The sequence below is a fragment of the Fundulus heteroclitus genome, chromosome 3, assembly GCF_011125445.2.
Source record: "Fundulus heteroclitus isolate FHET01 chromosome 3, MU-UCD_Fhet_4.1, whole genome shotgun sequence".
In the NCBI taxonomy this organism is placed as follows: Eukaryota; Metazoa; Chordata; class Actinopteri; order Cyprinodontiformes; family Fundulidae; genus Fundulus; species Fundulus heteroclitus.
Genome location: NC_046363.1, coordinates 36,586,912 through 36,607,166, shown reverse-complemented (window position 1 = coordinate 36,607,166; position 20,255 = coordinate 36,586,912). Strand labels below are relative to the sequence as shown.

Here is a 20,255-nt window from a genome sequence, read left to right as displayed (position 1 = left end):
ATAATTAGACTGTATTAAATTCAATCAGAACAACAAAAAAAATATTTCTCAAATTGATGCAATTTAAACCTGTGGTCTTGAAATTAACTCGACCTAATTGGAATGAATGAAATTGGGAGCACAATCAAATTTCAATGGAAAATGCACTGAAAAACAGGTGGGAACGGGTTGTGGGTGGAGGTAGCCTTCCACAGAATATGCTGACATTTTTTTCATGTCCATTGGTCTGTTGAATAAGCCTATGTTCAAGGCAACATAGGCCTTGGAATTTTTTAAAGCTGTTCTGGCAGCAGATTTGTGAAAAATCCCCAAATATTCTTTTCAAATCTTTGGCAGGCAGATGAACATGAGCAGCTCCTTTGCAGGTCCCCATGTCGTTTCAATCAATCAATCAATCAATCAATCAATCAATCAATCAATCAATCAATCAATCAATCAATCAATCAATCAATCAATCAATCAATCAATCAATCAATCAATCAATCAATCAATCAATCAAGTTACTCAAGACTCAGATTTGATAGATCATTATTCTGCCAACACAAAAATTCAAATAAAACAAATATACAGGTATAATCTGTTTTTATGCTTTCTGCTTATTTATTTTTAGCTTGTCTGTAATGCTGGATGGCTATTTTAGTTGCATTATACAAACATAGAGATAAATAAAGTAGCTAATTATGGGTCATCATTGTAAAGTTTCTACGCTGGAGATCATACAGTTTGGTTCTCAGTATGGATTTTTAACGTATTTGGTAATTTATTATGAAAAAAGGCTTTATAAAGGGGTTAGATCTGAAATAAACTTTTTTTTTAAATAGCGTTTTATATTTAGTTGTTTTTCAATGGATCCAACCTTTTTCATCTCTTTCAGGAAGTGGCCATCTCTATGAGAGATGTAATAGTTTTGTGCTTACCAGACATGAAGGAAACCATCACCAAACCCCTCCTGCTGATACTTCATTATTATCCTGCTGTTGTTTGTGTCCATTTGCATTGAACATAAAAACCTACCGATGTTATTTTTGGTCCATCAGGGGGCAGCAGAAACACACATTCTGCTAATTGGTTCTTTACATACAAAAACAGGTGGATGCAGATCAGCCCGCCTAATTGATATAATAATTTTCTCTTCTTTTTCTGCCTATATACTTTAAGCCTCACTAAACTCCGAGTGAACTTTCCAGGCTGTTTGGTATCTAAATTATTTTATGCAACCCTTGTATGTCTTGATACGGCTATCAGGGTAAACACCTGAAAATTGACTGTAAGAGCAATGAGAATTAAAACAGAGCTGCAGAGCAACCCTCCGTCAGATCCTCTGTGAATTATCTTTTTACTTTCAAAGGCAATGTGGATGTGTGTTTTTAACAAACTCTCCTGCAGCTGCCATTTTTGATTAAAATCATTTATGCACTTTGACTTTAACTGCCCCAGTTCGCCTTACATAATACACCGGTGAGGCACAGTATTAAGTCTGATCATTTTTATTGTATTGCCTGAGTTAAGTTATTCTCCTAATCCCACTGTTTCCCTGTGTGATCATTCTGCATTATTAATAATATTTCTAAAGTCAGTCTAGTCAGGCTCCCTTCATATCTGCAATGCATTACACTCAACTGCCTCCCTCCATTAATCACTGTGCCGGTATTTACGCCCTCTGTAGTCAGACACTCCAAGCCAGACTCTTCTGTTCTCCATCTCATGCCCTTCTGCGGTCTCCTCGGTTTTTTGTAATTATTTTCTGTGATGTCAGTCACTAAAACTAAACATAGTCATGACTCTGCCTACCTCCTGTTTGTGATTATGTCATCCAAATTCAGCAAGTGTTAGAATTTATTCCCTGCTTTTTGCGCATCAAGACAAAATGTCACATGATGAAAAGATTTTTTTTTTTTTTTTACTTCACCGGTCTGTGGTAATATTGTTATGCTTGATCTCTCTATATCTGCTGCTATAGGGGATGTTTGCCCTGACATGTTGAATATGCATGACCACCACAGAGGAGACAAGTGTTTGAAATCCGACTTATTTCAAGAGACCAAAATATTACAGTGCTGCGAAAAGGCACTTGCCCCTTTCCCCGTTTCTTCCACGTTTTCCCTTTTTTTGTCACTAAAATCTTTCATAACATCAAACTTTAACAGACAACGATAACCATAGTAAAACCAAGTAGATTAATAAAAAAACAACTTACATACTGTTGTATATTTGTATACCTAATGTCTGTACGCTCTCTGTGACCAGAGTTAAATTCCTTGATTGTGCACAATCGTGGCTGAATACAGATGATAATTATTATGATTATTAAAAGGGGAAGAAAACTGTTCGATCCAGTGTAGCCCTTAAGTTACGTCATGTGTTAACTTTGATTAACCTCACCTTTTGGTTCAATTTCAGCCAATACGCTGTGGCCTGCTTACTGAATCATAAGAAAAACAGTATAATCAGAACATCTCCTAAATAGAACCTAACCTTAAACAAGAATTAGACTGAAAGCTCAGCAACAACAAAACAAAACAGACACATTATGGCTTGGTCTAAAAAAAATCTCAGAGCAGATAAGAAACAGAGTGACTGACATTTATCCATCTGGAAAGAGTCATAAAGCTGTTTTTTCCGACACCTTGTGGTCGTAGGAGTTGATAAAGTGCTGTAGTCTACAGGTACAGGCCGTTCACCATTTGTAAAGTTTGTAACGTCAGCAGACCACAGAGGGAGCCATTACCCACTAAAGGCAATAACACAGAACCTGTTAACGCCACAGCTGGTCCAATGACTCATCCAGGAAAGCACAAAAACAAAAAAATAAACCCAGGGCCACATCTAAGTCGCACTCAAACTGCTGACTTTTGACCAGGTCACCAACTGAGATGCTGCAGCGTGACCTTAAACGGGATGCTTCTGCTTAAAACCCATCTCGTTTGGATGGATTAAAACTATTCTGCAAAACAGAGTGGGCTAAAAATCTCTTGGTGTGAAAGACTGACTCCCAGGAATCACAGACACAGCCCGTTATTTGGTCCCTTTTCACACAGGACCAGCAGCTCTTTTCCCTTAAAATGGAAATAACTTGAAAACTGCAAATCATAGTCAGCCACATAGTCTTTGTGTGATAATAAAAAATTAGTTGGTATATATGCAATAGTTTTCGTGGCACTAAACTTTTCAGCCACACCATGCAGGCTTGCAGCGTCGACTTCACATCTTTCTCCAAATTATTGATCTGTCCACCTTTCCCTTAAGTCCTTCGCTCACTAAACAACACCGGACAACCTCCCTGCTGCTCTTCCTTTCCTCTAACTCTGGTATTTCCCATACAAAGCACCCCGCCTTTCCTCCTCCTCCTGCCATCCTCCCTGTCATCCCCCTCCTCCTTTTCATTCCCCTCTCCTCAGATGGATTCTTTAGTCAGCCGTGTGGAACCGGAGCGGCTGCCGGAGAGAGACAGACGCAGAGAGGGAGGCTGCTGGGAGCAGACGCTGGGTCAGAGCGCTCAGTTTGCTTCAGACAATCACAGGGCAGAGAGAGAGAGAGAGATAGAGAGAGACAGGAAAAAGAGGTAGAACACCACATAGAGAGAGACAGAGAGGGGAACGGCTGTAGAGAGGGAGGGAGAGACGGAGGAGGGAGGTAAATGTGACAGGATGTGGTTTCCCTGAGCTTGCACAACATACTTTGAGCATGACCTAAACGCACCGAGTGAACAAGTGTGTCTGAGCTCCGTTAGGTGCTGAAGAGAGAGAAGAGGGGGGAGAGAGACGAAGCCAACCGCTGGAGCTGTTGCTGCCGCTTGCATCTCAGACGGAGGACTGGGTTTTTCCCCTCGGAGAGCCTCGCTCAGCTGCAAGCCTCCACCGGCGTGCCGGACCAGATCTGAAGCGGTCCTCTTTCCCCTTCGCACCTCTGAAGTAGAATGACATGTGCTGAAGGGAGCCCTGGACCGGTCTCCAAGCAGTGAACTTCTCCGCCACATTGTGAAACCAGGTAAGTTTGCCTCATGGTTTCAGCGCCCCGGCGTGTCAGCGTGCGTCTGAGCAGATGTTGCGCGCACCGCGCTCCCGCCCGATTCTCTGGACAGCAGCAGCAGCAGCAGCAGCTGTAAACTTAAACCACATGGCTGTAAGTGTTTACCGCGCGCGTCGGAGGGCCGATCCACGTCCCGATCTGAGAGCGTGTTCTGACACTTTGCTTTTTAAATCCGCCGCCGCCACCACCGCATGCAAGATGTTCGGCTGTGGCAGCGCAACATGCAACGCGCACGGCAACGGCGCGCATATAAATAGGCCTGGTTGGTGTGAAGTGTGAAGGTGGCCACAGATTAAACCCAGATACAATTCCTGCCACCGGTGGGGAGAAAGCCAAGTTGATCTGAGAGCTGCTGTGCTGTGCAATCAGACAGCTTTGAGAAGCAGCCGGCACCCTCTTCATCACAGCGTTGCTTCGGCTCACCAAGGTCTCCAGACATTTGTTTCTGCAAATCTCATCTCTGGTCCATCCTCTGATTTTTAATCAGACTCAGATCTGGACTTTGCTCGGCCCTTCACGAAACCCTGACTCTTGAGATTTGCTGCTGTTTTGGGATCCTTGTCCCGTTAATGACCCAGTTTGGGTCCAGCTTCAGCTGTTAGACAGGTGATTTCTGTACAGGAGGAGATCATGGTTGGTTAAATCAAGGCTGTAGAGAGAAGTCAACATTATCACACTGCTGTGCTTTACTGCTGGGATGGGGGTTTTGTGCAGATGTGCTGTCTGGTCTTCTTCTTCTCCAAACACGATGCAGTGCATTGTGACCAAATATCTATACTTTGCTCTCATCTGTCCAAAGGTTGTTGTTCCTGAGCTCCTGTGGTTCATTGGGGAACACTGGTTATGTAGCCGTATGCTTTTTAGAGATCAGGACATTTCTTTTCCTGACTCTTTCAAACAAGTCCTACTTTTTGTTTTTCTATTAAACTTGTAATGAAATTTAACATCTGACATGCGAAACGAGGCCTCCAGAGTCTGTTATGCAGCTCTTTTTTTTTCAGGCCATCGAACAATTCGTTGAGACGTCCTCTCTTGGGAAGATTAGCAGCTGTCTGAAATGTTTTCTTAAACAATCCTTTTTACCGTGAAGCAGAGGTCAGAAACCTGTTTTTGCTTGTGTCTCCTGAATGAAAATTGTCATGAGCTGAAAAACCTACTTGGCCTCTGCAAGAATATAAAATATAGTTACAGTATAGAAAGCCTGACAAGACCTTGTTAGTTGCATTTCCACTTCTTAAATCTAGAGCACAGAAAAAAAAAAAGATCTCTTAAACAAGGTAAGAAACACACTTAGGTCTTTTTATTATTTGTCCAAAATGTGAGTCCTTCCTGCTGCTCCCTAATTCAGCGGCCGCCACAGATCATTACAAGTTGGCAGCGTTTTTGTGTCAGATACCCTTCCTGAAGCAGCCAGGATTCAAACACCAGGCCCCTGTATGAAAGATGCGGACTTAGCCTGCCATACCACAGCGAGACTCGGTATTTACAGAAAATAGTAAACTTAAAAAGTTAGACAATACTGTATGGCAAAAAATTAAGTCTCAAGCTTAATGACATACAAGTGACAGAACAAGTAAATGTTCTATTAGACTATTTCCATCAGTCAGTTGTGAAAACTCCATGCAGATATTGCTTTAAGATAGAAAGAAGAAGTGCTTAAACTAGCCTTTTCGATTTCCTCCTTTAAAAAAAAAGAAGAAAAAAAGCATTGCTCATCATTTTTGGTAAGTTGTGACAAGCCACAGAGGAAGAGCTAAGGAGCCACACATGGCCTCGGAGTCGAAGGTTGCAGATCCCCGCCGTTGAACCAAGGGTTGCAGATTCATCAACCTTATAACTTCTCAGATTGATGGTCAGCAACGGTTCTATTTCTGTTATGTTAGAAACCGTCCCCGCTGCTTTATCCCTTCGGCTCAGTGGATGTTTACATGGTTGCTCCGTGTTCTCTGAGTCAGACATTCATCCGAGGAGTGTGCGTGCTACTGGAGTGGGTTGAAGGAGGAGCTCAGGACTGTTTGGGGGGGGGGGTTAGAGAGGAAGAGCCGCGGGTGGAGGCGAACAAGAAAAATGAGTGCGTGTTTGGGGGAGAAAGTGAGTGAGGGAGCTCAGTCTCAGTGAACTGCTGTTAATTGGTTCCAGCTGGTGAGATGTGAAGGACCAGCCGGCGATAACTCGACAGCGCAGGAGGGTCAGGAGTTTTACACACACACACACACACACACACACACACACACACACACACACACACACGGATGGTTTGAATAATATACCTAATCATGCTGTATCACCGAGGGTTTTTCTGCTGCATAAATGATATTAGAACAGCAAGATATAATGCAACTTTTATTTAAAGGACAGCAAATCAAAGGCCTACGTTTGTTTACATTTACCTCATATCAACCTGAGTTCGAACCAGCAAGATTTTATGAGTTTAGATTAGAAATGTTGGAACAATCATGGGATTGAAAACATTCTATTTGCTTCTTAAAAATGATGGCCCAGTATTTCCTAATGGAGCTAACCGAGGAAACTTCTACATTTTATTCCTGAGCATTGTAGAAAACCTCAACCTGTATAACATAATTATAGTCATTTTTTTGGTCATATATATGTAAATATAAATTATTCCTCTGCATATAAGCCATCTATTTTTTTAGGGAGCATGGGGCTTCGACTGTGCAGTGCCTAGGGAGCATTCTAGGGCTAAAGGTCTTGCTCAGGGGCCAAGCATGGCAGTCTGTTGGATTCAAAACTGGAAACTATTGGCGTCTCCACGACATAAGCACCTTGTTCTAAACACTAGGCCCTTACTCCCCTATCTGCTCTTACCCTGACTGCATAATCAATTTTATGTTTGATTTTATGATTACATGTGTGACTTGATTAATACTCATAATAGGTCCACATAAGACTATTATTTCCATAGGTGGAAACTGTTTTCTGCAAGTTTTTACTTCATTTTCTTGCCCAGAGTGAATTATACACATTCCTTTAACATTTACCATGAATTGTTCGTACAGTTGTAGATCAATGACTTAACTGGATCATCTTGAGCACCATCAGGACTCATTACACCAAAAACCTAACCCGAGTCATTCTAGGTCTTGGAAGCTAAAGCCCCAGGAGGGGATATAAACCCGGAGATCCCTGTCTCCAGCGATGCTCCTCATGTCATTCCAGGGTGGTCTCAAATGGTTTCTCTGCCAGCCTCTGGGTCTGCCCCAGGATCTCTTGCCATTTGGACCACCTGGAAGAAATCCAGGGGGAAGCATTCCGATCAGATGCCCTCCTTTCGATGCAAAGGAGCAGTGGCGGTACCTCAAGCTCCCCATAGACGACGTGACACAGATCCAGACGGCTTTGTCCGGCCAAACCACAGAAGAAGTTAACATCAGCGGTTGCATCCTGGATCTCGTTCTTTCAGTCATGATCTATACCTCATGTATGGCGCTCAGAATGCAGACAGACTTATAAATCAAGGGCTTCCCATTTTGGCTCAGGCTTTTTTTCACCATGACAGACCAGAGCTGTGTCCGCCTTACTGCAGATGTGGCTCCAATCCATCTGTACATCCATTCCACCATCACTCATGAACAAGATGCTGAGATGAGCTTGAACTGCTCTCCTTGAGGCAAAGCCTGACTCCCTAACCATAAGATCAATAACCTCACACTTAGCGGGACTGACTTACCACTTTGCAATATATTTAATATTTAAGCTCCAAAAATAAAATGTCAGTTTAGATGCAGGTTTCCAAACCCCAAGCCTTTAACCCAAGTCTTAAAAGAGACACATCATGCTTTTAAGTTCTTCCTTTTCACATTCAAGTCATTTAATTTTGGTCCACATAAAGCGGAACTGCAATGCTTTCATCTGAATTCCTCTAATCGAATTCACCCGATTTCAAGGTAGATATATGAAAATCACTGCGGTAAACACTGACAGTCAGCGCGCACACGTGTTCACAGATGTAAATAATCAGTTGTGTGTACGAGAAACACATTTACCGCAGATGGACAGCCCATCAGTGCGTTCCGACCAGCACGTGGGAGGACGCATCAACGCTGCAGAAACACATGACCTCCTAAACATACCGGCGGACGACACATTGTTAAGACATTCACATGCATGCGCAGCCCAGGGGAGGAACTGCTTCCTACAGAAGCTCCATATGGCCGGCTCGCTGCACGCCGCTGGAAACGTGGAAGTTGTGGTTCTCGCTCTGGTACAACGTCAAACCAAAAATAGTAGCCGTTAACCAAGGCAAAAAGTTCATACAAGGACCAATGCAAACAGTTAATAACCCAAGATGAAATAAGAGACATGGATAGAGTTTCTTTTTTTTTCATGTTGCAGCTGATATTGTAGGTCTCAAATTCTAGTCAGTTCTTGGCTGTGCTAAACATTTCTTCCTGCTCTTTCAGGTTGAGTGCAATGTTACAGTGGTTACAAATCGAAAGCTACGGCAGAATTTTACGTCATGACCCAGTTTAATGGTTCTGTCTCTGTTATCAAGAATAGTGCCTGCTTAGGATTCACGTTTTAGCAGGTGTACAGAGCTGACCCAGTCCTCGGTTCTTTATATTTCCTTAGAAGGTCTAAAAATGTCCTCTTGATTAGCATTAATCACATCGAAATGAGTAAGAAGGATGATTGAGGCAATTAATGAGCTCCTTCTAATGTTAGAGGAGGTGTTTTGTAATGATTAGCTTACGCAGCTATTTTATTTTGGCAGGCATTTTTTATTCAGCGTTTATTAACCTTTGTTGATGACTGTAACATTTGCGAAAGTAGATTTGTGACCTTTATTAACAATTTTATATTATCGCCCGTATTGAACGTTGCGAGCCGTGAATATTAAATCCAACAGTTAAATGCCACTCAAAGTTCCTTTTCTCAGCCAACCCAGTATGCAGTACTTTGTAAATGTATTCACGTCGGCGGGACTTTTTTTTTTCAAATATCGTCAATTTACAGTGGCAAACCTCGGTGTGTTTGATTGGGATTCAGTTCAAGATAAATTGTGTTTATTTAGCTTCATCCCTCATCCCATTAACTCTCAACGGCCTTTCTCTCCATGCTGTAGAAAAGATACCTGATGGTGCATTCAGGTGCAGTGTTGGCTTTCTTCGACATTTAAAGGCATACTATGCAACATTTTTCAGTTAATTAATGTGTTCCATACCGTTTTGGATGATTAAATGAGTCATTTCAAGTCGAACAAAGGTTTTCTCGGCCGCCCTGGTGGTCTGTGGGGGAAATACCGCACTTGCAATTGCAAGAGCCCTCGGCCCGCACCCACAAGCTCAGAAATCTTGTGCAAGACCGTGAGAGTCGGTCTTGCTTTACAGCGAGATCTCCATGTGTTTTTGCCCTGCCATTCACTATATGCACGCACGAAAGCAACAACAAAGAACCGCGTGTTAACGTCAAATAAACATGCAAGCATATCGAGTTTTATTATTATTATTATTTTATTTTTTTTTAGCGCTATCTTGGCGAGGCGGCGAGGCGCCGGCGCCGGCGGCCGCCTCGCCAAGATAGCGCTGCGGGAAGCTTGATGTTCATATTTTCACTGTGTTAGTCATTGTTTGTACTGCCGTTTTTTCCACTTTTTGTTGCGTTCGCCTGTCTGCTAAGCTCAAAACAACCGCGTCTGGCTTGACGGAGAAACCAGAACAGCTGAGCATCTTTACGACAGTGCACTTTTACTTTCGCCCTCTGGGGGGAGCCTCGCTGGAAAATCAACCCCGGTTGCATAGTGTACCTTTAAGCTGCTTAATTAAGGTCTCACGTACCAGAAAGCAACTTCTTCCACACGTTTACCGATTCTACTTGGGTTTTGGCAAACCGCAGACAGGATTTCCTATGATATTCTTTCAGCAACAACATTCTTTTTGTCCCTCTTTCATAGGCCAGATTTGTGGAGGGCTAATATAGCTGCCCCGTCAGCGCATTCTCACACCTGAGCCTTGGATGTGTGCAGCTCCACCAGAGTTTCTCTCTTCTTCTTGGGTGCCACTCTGATTAAAGCCTCCATTTCCTGCCTTTCGGTGTAGTCTTGGCCACGTCTTGGTAGGTTTGCAGTCCCGCCACGCTCTTCCCACTCCCCAGTGACACAGGATGTTGTTCTATTGCTTTAGACAGTAGCCGTGCTTTGAACTTCTCCACAACGTGAGAGAACTGATGCATTTACACTGAGAACAAATCTGCTGAAAGGCAACAAGTTGCACTGGATTTTGTTTAGAATTACCAGATTAAAAATGGACGCTGAATACAAATGCACACATCAGTCATCAGGCTTTTATTTGTAAAATATTATTGAAAGCTGGCATGGTGTTAAGGACTAAGTTTTTATTTTGTACCTTTACTTTAAGGTCTTCTACCTCTTAAGGATGAATTCAATTTTATTTCTTAGTTACTTTTTTCTCTGTGTGGACCTTCTTTCGGTTTTATTTTGGTTGCCTGGTGTTCCACTTCATTTTATTTTCTGATTTTGGCAGCTTTTAGTTTTGTGTTATACAGTAAGGTGTGTTTTGTTATATCCCGTTCAGCGGTTCTTCTCTGGTTTCCGTGCTTTTATTTCTGTTTTGCCATTCAGTCCCTTTGGATTCCCTTTATGTCTCTGTCTTCAGGTTTCTCTCTCTCTCAGCTTTATTCATTCAGTAATTACTCTCACCTGGTCCCCGTTGCAACAATCAGCTTCTCCCAGCATATTTATCTGTTTCCTGTCATTCTTTTGCTGAATCCTGTTTGTCTTTCATTCATTCTGCCAGTTTAGCCTTTTCTGGGGTTTTGCGCTTCTGTAAGCTTTTTTTTTTTCAGTACGTTGTCATTGCATCAACCGTTTTTGTTCGCCTGCATTTGCGTAAGACACCAGTCCAAGTTCGTCCTTGTACCATGACAAATTGTGAAACGCCAACGAGATGTGAATACTTTTGCAAGGCAAACGCATTTGCATATCAGTTGCTGTCAGGTTTCTTGTTTAGGTTCTGAATCAATTTTCTTCTGCTAACCACTGCATTGTTTATTTTCTGACAGTGTGTTGACTTTCCTCCCGCTTCAGTCTTTTAGCAAACATGTACTTTAATCACTTTCTGTTTGCTATCTGGTCTGGGCACTGGGAATCCCTCTGTGGCGTGTGAAATTTCATTAAGGTAATCATTGACTTATGTAAACCATATTGTGCTCTCTGCTGTGTTCGCCATAAGGGGACAAAAAGACACAAATACATTAGTTTTTATTTTTGTTAGTTTTTATTTAAAACATTTTGGTATGATTTTTACTTTATTTTTGTTTTCTTCTGGTTTTATCTGTAGTTTTAACACTTTTAATTATTTTTTTTGCTACCCAGGTGTAGCATTTACAAACATACGTCTATTGAGGGATCCTTTGCAAAACAGAAGAGTTTGCTTGATGCAATGCCAAAAAAGGCTTTTCCTTTAAATATTGAGGGATATAAAGCAACTTTTGACATCCTGATATTCAATGAAACAGATAATTAAGTTTTTTATGCTGATGCTACTTTTGCATTGTTTTATCGTCTTTTAAGATCAGTCTTGTCTCATTTCTGATCAGAAACAAATTCCTTGTTTGACTGAAGATCATTTTACATCTAAATCTGCCAGGACCATTAATAATTTTGTGATAGATTTTTTTGGGCATTTCTTTTCTACAAGGCATCAATCATAACTGTTTTATAGATAATGTTATTTGAGCTTGGCATTTTACTCCTAACCCATGATGGCACATTGAGATTATCTGTGCTAAAAAAAAAAAAAAAAGTAAGTCAATATTGGGGCTTTGTCTCAAACTGAAGAAATAAAAGCCGAGCTCCCCAGATATTTCTGACTTGTGTTCTAATGGGTGGTCGGGAAAATTGCAGCAGTATTGATTGGGTAATGTCCAGCATGGACATGTCAATAGGGTGCATAAAAATCCAAGAAGTGAGCTGAAGCTAGCGTTAATAAAAAATGACCTGCTCAGAGCAATTCCACAGAAAGCAAAGAGTCACTCATGGGAAATCTCTGATAAAACCCGCATATTATAGTGGAGAACGGGAAATATTGGGGGAACCAGATAATTTTCTATTTTTTTCTATTATTATCGCATCTTTATCACAATTTCATTTGATGCTGTTGGTTAAAGTCAACATGTCTTTTGGTTTTGGTAAATATTTATATATATTTTTTTGCGTTTTATATTTCAGAAATTTCCAAATGAGATATAATGCATAAAAGCAGACGGAGAGAGCAAGGGGCGTGAAGATTTAATACTCACTGGAAACAAGGGATTTGCCAACGAGATGAAAAGGGATGGAGAGCTTACAGGGACTGGGAAACGAGGAGAAAGGGGGAAAAAAAAATCCTGACAATGAAAGCGGGAAAGGTTGTGGAAGATTGGTGCCCATTCTTCTCCAAAGATGAGGGTGGTCGTAGAGGGGTTTGTTCCCATGGCAATATCTCCCTTGATGGGAGTGCATGCATGTGCGCATTTGTGTGCGAGGATGGACCGGGCCTTGAGACTGAGAGGATACGAAGGTAGGCCAAGGCTGTCGCGCTCTGTGGAGACACTGGAAGCCTTGAAACACCCGGGGATCCTCTGACAGGTTCTATTGTTTATTCACATTCCCCACAGCCAATCTATACCGCCCTTGGACACTTAAACTGAAAATAACTCAATGAAAATACAAAAAGAAATAAATAATAAAACAAAACAAAACAAAAAAAACACTAAATGAGAAAATAACAATTTTCACATTTATCAACCATGGCCATCTTTTGGGGGGATTTTTAAGGTTCTCTGACCTATAAATCAGTCGGGCATAAAAAGGATTTAAACGCAGAGACCAGGGAGCTTTAGACTCTTTGTTATCAGCAAGTTATCGCTAAATAGAATTTGTTCCTGTTTCTTTAGACGGATCAATAAAACTGTTTACACTTATTGGCAGCCCTGGATGACTAAAAAGCTTAAACATAAATTAATTTTACCATGGTAGGTTAAACATTTTGCTTTTCATTTAAGTACATTTATTTGGGGGAGGGGAATCTCACAAGACAAAACATTTTTTCTCCATTTTGTCAATATGGCAAGACTTAGTCAATTTCCTACAACATTTAACAAGATTGGAGCATACAGAGAAGAGGGATCGGGTTTTGGCATTAATTCCTTTTCCACATATTCATCTCTTGTTTCAAGAAAAGCTCCAAATTAGTCTTCATTCAATTAAATTAAATTCAGTGTATATATATGTAATGGCAACAAAAGTCCTCTCAAAGCACTTTACAAAAAAAAAAAATATATATATACAGAAGTACATAGTTCAATCCAATCATGCAGTTAGGTTAAAAGTCAACTACATACATTCTAATTTTTGTTTAACATTGTCCAGTGAAAATCCAGGTAAAGTTTAGCAAATTCCACATGTGTGATCTTTGGGCAGAATTGGGCTTTTTAGAGGTCTCCACCCACCAACAAAATAAAAGTGTTATGACCCTTTGGTGTTTGGGTTTCTTTGTGTCTCCGGTTTCATAATCCCCCCCCCCTTCAGTCATGTTTGGTGAGGTTGTAACAGGACCAAAGGGCAGACAGGAACTCGGGTGGATTGAAGACTTTAGTATCGAAAAAGACGAACTTACAAATGGAGTGGCACATGGTGAACACAACATAGAGCGCAAGGAGAGAAACAAGCAGATTAGATGAACAACTGGAACAATTGGCAGTAGAAGCGAAGGATCCAGTGGAGAACAATGGCCAACAGTGAAGTTTAATACTGAGGGGAGTGTGGAGACTGACATAGGAAGCTGTAGTGTTAATTAGAGGCAACGTGGAGCAGCAGAAGCAGAAGTTTGGGAGACTAAGGGTGGGGTATTCATTTACACAGAGGGAACTGAACTGAAATATTTAACCACAAATTGGAAGGTCTGACAGAGATCCAACAGAAACAAATTAAAATGTACAATGAACAGAACACAATAAATAAGTAATAAACTAAACATAAAGGAATGACATAATGAAGTAACACCTAGAGAACATAAACAACAGAATTTCTTTTTGAAAACAGAGAAACAAAAGAAACTCCAAAACCCAAACACTGATGTTTATGACACTACATTTTAGTCCAGTAACTGATTTTCTGTTCCAAGAAGTTCAACATACATCTGCCTGGTAGGCTTTCTAATATTTCCCATTTTGAAAAGTGTCCTTTTTGTCATATGTCCCAAGGAGGAAAAGGTTGTGAATTTCTGATTCCCATAGAACTGTGATCAACCTTAAAAGTTAATGGTGACTTAGAGAGAAAAAGCTTTACTTGTATTGCATTCATTTTATAGAAATTGTTTAAAGTACCAATTATTTCCTAATATGTCATTGTTTCCACACTGAAAAAATACATTCAAATTAAAGATAAAGATTTTTCTACTGCATTGAAAGAGTGATTTATTATTTTTTAAACATATATATATATTTTTCCAAGGGCATAAATCATTGTGGACGAGGCTGTGAAACACAGTTTGATCAACCGAAAACAGTTTAACAAGAGCGGTCATCTGAAAAATCATTATGTATGATCCACTAAAGGCTGATCCACCTCTCAGGTCCCGTGTCAGGAACTTCATGGACTTTTACCCGTTTTTGAACAACTCTTTCATATAATATTAATCTGCTGTAGACTTTTTTGATGAGGAACTTTTTTATCCTCATCTCTTGCACTTTTGCAGATTTTTTTAAGCCCACTCTGTACAATATTGTTAAGAACAAAGACTAGACTAAAAATAGCCACAAAAAAGGCAGTCAAAGTTTAAAAAAAACAGTCCAGAACATCAGAAGGACAAAGAAAGAAGATAATGAAGTGTAAAAATATAGACTAATGGGTTTGTTAGTTAAGAGTGAATTGAAAACAAAGATTATGACCCACAGTGATGGGTTCTTGGTCTTAGGTTAGCTTCTCCAAAGGTCTTTGTTTAATTATAATTAAATAAAGTTTGAAAAACGTTCTTTTTGTGAGTGCTGACATTCAAATCTGTGTCTGTTCTCACGCATGGTGTGGGAAATGAAACATGCAAATACTCCCCCAGGAATCAGCATGGCCATCACTTTACATTTAAAATCAGTGAAGTGGAGGAAAGTCCTGTTTCTGATCTGCTGAATCTGCAAATAGGTTCACAACAGTCACATAACGCAGCACATGTAAAGGAAGGAAGGAAGGAAGGAAGGCAGAAAGGAAGGAAGGAAGGGGGGGATTTCCAACTTCAACGTCAGTGCTTGTTTTGGAGTTTAGCTGAAATGCTGTGCAGCTGCTCAGAAGATTGCTGGATTAATATTTTCAGATTTTTCAGCGTCCTGTGAAAATTTCTAAAAACACTTTTGTCTTTGGAAGATTTTCTTTTTGATACCTTTTGCGGGTAAAATCTGATGTGATAAACATAATTGCTGTTGAATGACTTAGAGTTTGTCTATTTGACATCAACTGAACACACGACTCGTACACAATGTTTCTGATCCAGTTCAGAGATAACGGTGATGCAGGATGATGATACGGGGTTCTTTTTATACGTAAAATTGACGATGGCGGACAGAACCCACCTGCATAACCCATTTTCTACACCTTCGGTTAGCTGAACATTTGAAAAGGGTTTTTCCCTCATTTATCTTGAGCAGAAGTCAAACAGAGGTGTACCGAGCGCGTGTCCTACTAAAAATACTCTAGATGTTCCACTCAAACGAGTAAAGCTTCAACCCCTAAAAAAAAAAAAAAATCTACCCGGGTCCTCTTACACTAAAAGCGATTTCCTTCATTCTTTTACTGAGTGACTGAAAGATGGAGCATAAATGCACAAAACCTTCTGTAAAACAAAAGTGAAAAAACAAAATGGGCACTAAAAATACAGAACCAATTTGTATATTTCCCCTGATTCAAGACAACTGGACCTAACTGCAAATAAAAAATTTCCTAAACGACCTGAAATGTACTTATATTTCAAGCAAATCGTACCATACTCTGTTTTGCTCTTTCCCTCATTTATTCCCTTTGTCGTAGCTGTAACACTCGTTGTGCGTTTAGAGTGAAACAAATGATGAATACGCGAGAAAAAAGGCTCTAGACTGCTAAGAGTGGTGGAACATCTGTGATGCTGTGGGCTTGTTTAGGAAGTGAACATGGCATCACAAACTGAAAACATTAGATTTAAAAAAAATAAATTTTATGCTGGAATTTGTTTCTACAATACAATATTTAGCAAAATAAAAGGTTGCATTTTTTTAAAAAAAAAATAACGTTTTTCTGATCTAATGGAACTCGGATAAAATATGGATTTATATTAAGGGGTTTTCCACATTGTTACCAACTGTAACTACAGGTCCCTTAAAAATTTTAATCCCACAATTACTGTCATCTCTGCAGCGGCGTCACGTCCCATTTTATCCATGACCCCTCGCCCGTGCGGTCGTTCATCAGCACTTCCTGAAATGCACTCTGAATAAGTGTCCACCACTAAAATCAGCACAGAGCTCGACTTTTCTTGTCAGATTAAAAAGATCAAACCTCTAAAACTGGCCTCGAGCACAGAAGAAATAAAGTATTAGAAAGCAAACCAAAGAAATCTGGCTTAAAAGCTTGACTACATGAGGAGGAACGGGAGGAAAAAAAAGGGTCTTAATTAATGTCTTCGCCCATTAAGCCTCTCTGAAGCTTGCCAAGCTGCTGGGTTTGATCTGTCCAACGCTACTATCAAAGCCCTATAACTCGGTCCTGTAATGTGGGGTAGATCTCAGTCAGGCAGCATTAAGAGCTGTCACTAACACTGAAGCCTGATAGGTTTCTTTGTATGATCATCTTTCATGCTGAAGTGTGATTTTCTAATAAGAATAAGTGTGATTTAAAGCTCCCATAAGCCCATTTTCTGCATGAATAGTGAATCAAATCACACAATCTAAAGGCTGCCTCTCATTGTGACAGATAAGAAAAAAAAGAATTGCTGTGAAAATCTGCAGCTTTGCAATGATTTTGGAGTCTAATTAGCCAACTGTTCCATTGTTTCAGCGGCAGGAAATATGCAAAAATAGAGTTTATAACTTTGTCTTCTGGTAACAAAAAGTTTGAGAGACGAGTCAAGATGAAAGCTGCTGGTGACAGCAGTCAGATCATATCAGAAGAAAGGTCTGATAATAGATCTAACAATAGATTTTTTTTTATACCATAAAAGAATGCATCTGTTTTTTGTTTTTGTTTTTCAAAATGATACAAATTAGCTATGTATCAATAATGAATTAAATGTAATACGTTAAAAGTAGCATCCACACAACAGGTCGACAGTTCTGTGCACACATGGTTTTAAATTGTCACTACAGCGTGCAGAATTTTTTTTTTATGCATCGACATTGTACATTTTAAAATGACAGGATAGTGTGGATAGTTTGTCTTGATCTGTTTTAGCCTTTTAGCTGCAGATGGATGTAGTACATGACAAAATGTATATCGCAAACCAGACACAGTGCCTTACATTGTAGCTAACATTGATTTATACCATCAATCCAGTTTATTTTATGACGGGAAAGGTGCAGACGATCACCTGCACGGTGGGATTTAACCGCGGTATTTTTGAAAGCTTGCTTTCTGAAGAAAATGTTCTTATTTGCTGGACTCCAGGAGTCGGAACTACAAAGTGGGAGGAAGAGAGCGCTGGCTGCTTGTGCTGCCTCTTTAAGTTAATTTGACGTGTCTCTTTATCGCCACAGCTTGGTGCTTCTGTCAGCTGAGGAACTTCAGACACAGATGTGTCGCTGTGTCTAACTTTGAATGCCCAAAAGCTGCAGGATTTAGACACGCAAACATCCAAAATTTCTACTAATGCACAGACAGGTCCATATAAATAATTTACAAATATCAATGAAGATTTTAATCATTTCAGTAACTCAAACTAAAAGTTAAACATATGTGTTATATAGATAATTACACACAGAGTGATGTCTTTCAAGCATTTATTTCGGTTAATTTTGATGAGTATGGCTTAGACCTAATAAAAACCCAAAATGTATTTTCTTAGACATTAGAGCAATAAAAAAATATAATTTTAATGCATGAATGCTATTGTCATATCCATGTTATGGCCAGGAAAAGTATGGGGAAAGTGGCAGAGTAAAAAATCAAAAAAAGGGGTATGGCTAAAGAAAGTCCACAGAATATTGTACCCAGGCATGTTAGGGGAAAGTTGAGTGGAAGGAAAAATGTGGGCAAATGATTTCTAAATCAAGACTCTGGAGTACTGAATAACAGTCAGGTGCTTTGGCTTGATACAAGGTATAGTAAAGTTGTGACTCAAACTCTGCTTTCCTGTAAAAGGTATGCATGCATCACTCTGTGAACAACCAGCTTCTTTAGCAACGACCCTTTGTGGCGGTCTTCCCCATGATTGTTTAGAAATGTTATAATTCTATGTTAAAAACCTTTTTTTTTATATAGTTTTTACGTACAAACTTTTAATTTTCATTTTCTATAAACCATTTTCTTTAAAATTAACAGAAATAAACTTCTGAAATCCATTAATCTGTGTAAGGCATCATGAATAATTGTAATGTGTGCGTTTTGCTTTTTGAATTGAATTGGTTAAAAAAACATTTTAATTATGTTTTAATTACATTGTACCTGTAATAATATTCAATTTACACTGTAGACTTTTCTTCTAAAGACAAAAACTAGATTTCAGTGAGCATTTGGAAGGTTTTGTCTGGTAAAAAGAGATACTAGTTTGATATCTGGGTTTAATCCCTATTCTTTATGCCTTCTGTCAGGTAATCAAGCAATTCCTTCTTTATATTTTAGCCATGTCAACTGCTTCAGCTAAAATGGCATTAGAGTTCTTTAACTAAATAAATAAATGGATTTAGTTTAAGACTGTGCCTATTTCCCGAGGCTGTGACCCGTTTGATCACTATGGGAGCAGAAAGCTGTACAGGCGTCGGATTGATAGACAGCTGTTGACTGACGCGTAGAAAACACAGCAGTGATGTTTGTCTCATCACGCTCAGCACAACTCAAAGTGCTTTGGGATGTTTTGGTTGAAAGGGCCAATGGTGAGTGCATCCCCACCCCAACAAAGCAACTCAATCTCCGGCTTATGATCTGGGATAAAACCTCTTATTGAATAAAGGCCAAAACAAAAACGCCATTAGCAGGAGACAAAGGTACAGGGATCGTTTCTAATTCAGCAAAAGCAAAATCAATGGCCCTCTCTTCCCGCTTATTTTTGATTTGTGTACGACGGCTTTCTTCCGTGTAAAGTATCCTTGAATCGCTGCTGATCAGTTTTCAGCAACACTGAGAATAAGGCGGGGCTGGTGGGGTTCTGAAGCTGTCTGGAGATCCTGCCTTAGCAGAGAGCTTTACAAGCGTGAAAGTGTCTCCAACAAGTCATAAGCACCTCACATTTCCTCTGTGAGATAATCTCTAAAAATACATCTGTTTGCCTTCACCTCACAATGCCTCCTCACCAATGTCAAGTAGCATTCCTCTCAATCTTTTCCTCATCCACTTTGTCTTGCTTTCACACCGCTTCCTTGACCCCTCTTACTCACCGTCCCATTGTTCTGGCTACCTCTTCTCCGTCTCTGGTGGACTACATGACAGAGCCTTAACCACCGTTCTCGCTTTTGCCTTCTCTCCCCATTCTCTCAACCATTGAAGTTGTAGAGAAGTAACTGCAGGCAACGTAGGAAATCCAACGGTTAAAAATGTTGATTCTTTTGGCTCTGGTTTCTATAAAGCCAGAGGAATTCATGGCATGTTCTGGTGAGCTGCAGGGCAGCATCCAGAGTGATAGTGAAGCTCCTGTCCACACAGAAAGGAGATTAGGTTTATCTGCACAGGTATTTCATCATTTATGTTGTTATTCCACACCGATCCGGTGTTTTGGGAGAACATAAACGATCCCAGAATGGGTAAATTTCAAAATGCCGTGTTTCTGTCGGTATATGCGAGCTGCATCTTTTCATAAATGATGACGTTGTAGCTTCGTCTCTCTCTCCCAAAACCGCACGTGCCTCACTCTCAAAAATGACAACAAAGAGGGCGCAGTTTGGTTTTGTGTTCATGCTAAGATAGTATATGTGCTTTGTTATTGCTGTTAGCAGTCGCATTGCGAGGGTCTCATGGGGTCCCAAGCAAAGAATTCACATATATTAATCACATATAAAAATCACATAAATCGACCCTGGCACAGACAGAAATGTAA

The 20,255-nt window shown here is 40.2% G+C and overlaps 1 protein-coding gene across 1 annotated transcript in view; it reads left to right on the top strand.

The window, feature by feature from the left end:
• Positions 1-3,389: 3,389 nt before the first annotated feature.
• Positions 3,390-20,255, top strand: part of LOC105936752 (raftlin) — a gene marked incomplete in the record, with an annotated part of 126,564 nt that continues 109,698 nt past the window's right edge. The window contains 1 exon segment of the mRNA XM_036135313.1: positions 3,390-3,987.